Below are 2,500 nucleotides of genomic sequence, written 5' to 3'. Positions count from 1 at the left end.
AAGCCCCATCCAGCCCTGTGCCACCCGGGGGGTTCCAGGGTGCTGAGATGGCTGACATTTTGCTCCGCTCACGACGGTCACCGCGCGACGCAAGAACAGCCCAAAAACAGGCCAAAACGGCCCAAAAACGGGCCAAAACTGGCCATTTTTGGCTGCGCGAGCGAGCAGCGAGCGGCGGACAGCGAGCGAAGCGAGAGGCATCACCGTCCCTGCTATACGAAAGCCCCATCCAGCCCTGTGCCACCCGGGGGGTTCCAGGGTGCTGAGATGGCTGACATTTTGCTCCGCTCAAGATGGTCACCGCGCAACGCAAAAACAGGCCAAAAACTGGCCAAAACGGGCCAAAACTGGCCATTTTTGGCTGCGCGAGCGAGCGGCGAGCGGCGGACAGCGAGCGAAGCGAGAGGCAGCACCGTCCCTGCTATACGAAAGCCCCATCCAGCCCTGTGCCACCCGGGGGGTTCCAGGGTGCTGAGATGGCTGACATTTTGCTCCGCTCACGACGGTCACCGCGCGACGCAAGAACAGGCCAAAAACTGGCCAAAACGGCCCAAAAACGGGCCAAAACTGGCCATTTTTGGCTGCGCGAGCGAGCGGCGAGCGGCGGACAACGAGCGAAGCGAGAGGCAGCACCATCCCTGCTATACGAAAGCCCCATCCAGCCCTGTGCCACCCGGGGGGTTCCAGGGTGCTGAGATGGCTGACATTTTGCTCCGCTCACGACGGTCACCGCGCGACGCAAGAACAGCCCAAAAACAGGCCAAAACGGCCCAAAAACGGGACAAAACTGGCCATTTTTGGCTGCGCGAGCGAGCGGCGAGCGGCGGACAGCGAGCTAAGCGAGAGGCAGCACCGTCCCTGCTATACGAAAGCCCCATCCAGCCCTGTGCCACCCGGGGGGTTCCAGGGTGCTGAGATGGCTGACATTTTGCTCCGCTCACGACGGTCACCGCGCGACGCAAGAACAGGCCAAAAACAGGCCAAAACGGCCCAAAAACGGGCCAAAACTGGCCATTTTTGCTGCGTGAGCGAGCAGCGAGCGGCGGACAGCGAGCGAAGCGAGAGGCATCACCGTCCCTGCTATACGAAAGCCCCATCCAGCCCTGTGCCACCCGGGGGGGTTCCAGGGTGCTGACGATGGCTGACATTCTTGCTCCGCTCAAGATGGTCACCGCGCAACCGCAAAAACAGGCCAAAAACTGGCCAAAACGGGCCAAAACTGGCCATTTTTGGCTGCGGCGAGCGAGCGATGCGAGCGAGCGAACAGCGAGCGAAGCGAGAGAGCAGCACCGTCCCTGCTATACGAAAGCCCCATCCAGCCCTGTGCACCCGGGGGTTCCAGGGTGCTGAGATGCTGACATTTTGCTCCGCTCACGACGGTCACCGCGCGACGCAAGAACAGGCCAAAAACTGGCCAAGAACGGCCCAAAAACGGGCCAAAACTGGCCATTTTTGGCTGCTGCGCGAGCGAGGCGCGAGCGGCGGACAGCGAGCGAAGCGAGAGGCAGCACCGTCCTGCTATACGAAAGCCCCATCCAGCCTGTGCCACCCGGGGGGTTCCAGGGTGCTGAGATGGCTGACATTTTGCTCCGCTCACGACGGTCACCGCGCGACGCAAGAACAGCCCAAAAACAGGCCAAAACGGCCCAAAAACGGGACAAAACTGGCCATTTTTGGCTGCGCGAGCGAGCGGTCGAGCGGCGGACAGCGAGCGAAGCGAGAGGCAGCACCTGTCCCTGCTATACGACTAAGCCCCATCCAGCCCTGTGCCACCCGGGGGGTTCCAGGGTGCTGAGATGGCTGACATTTTGCTCCGCTCACGACGGTCACCGCGCGACGCAAGAACAGCCCAAAAACAGGCCAAAACGGCCCAGAAAACGGGCCAAAACTGGCCATTTTTGGCTGCTGCGAGCGAGCAGCTGAGCGGCGGCGAGCGAGCGAGCGAAGCGAGAGAGCATCACCGTCCCTGCTATACGAAAAGCCCCATCCAGCCCTGTGCCACCCGGGGGGTTCCAGGGTGCTGAGATGGCTGACATTTTGCTCCGCTCAAGATGGTCACCGCGCAACGCAAAAACAGGCCAAAAACTGGCCAAAACGGGCCAAAACTGGCCATTTTTGGACTGCTGCGAGCGAGCGTGCGAGCGGCGAACAGCGAGCGAAGCGAGAGGCAGCACCGTCCCTGCTATACGAAAGCCCCATCCAGCCCTGTGCCACCCGGGGGGTTCCAGGGTGCTGAGATGGCTGACATTTTGCTCCGCTCACGACGGTCACCGCGCGACGCAAGAACAGGCCAAAAACTGGCCAAAACGGCCCAAAAAACGGGCCAAAACTGGCCATTTTTGGCTGCGCGATACGCGAGCGGCGAGCGGCGGACAGCGAGCGAATGCGAGAGGCAGCACCGTCCCTGCTATACGAAAGCCCCATCCAGCCCTGTGCCACCCGGGGGGTTCCAGGGTGCTGAGATGGCTGACATTTTGCTCCGCTCACGACGGTCACCGCG

The sequence above is a fragment of the Musa acuminata genome, unplaced genomic scaffold (assembly GCF_036884655.1).
Source record: "Musa acuminata AAA Group cultivar baxijiao unplaced genomic scaffold, Cavendish_Baxijiao_AAA HiC_scaffold_1032, whole genome shotgun sequence".
Lineage (NCBI taxonomy): Eukaryota > Viridiplantae > Streptophyta > Magnoliopsida > Zingiberales > Musaceae > Musa > Musa acuminata.
The sequence above is the reverse complement of the archived record's forward strand: the minus strand, read 5'-3'. Positions refer to the sequence as shown.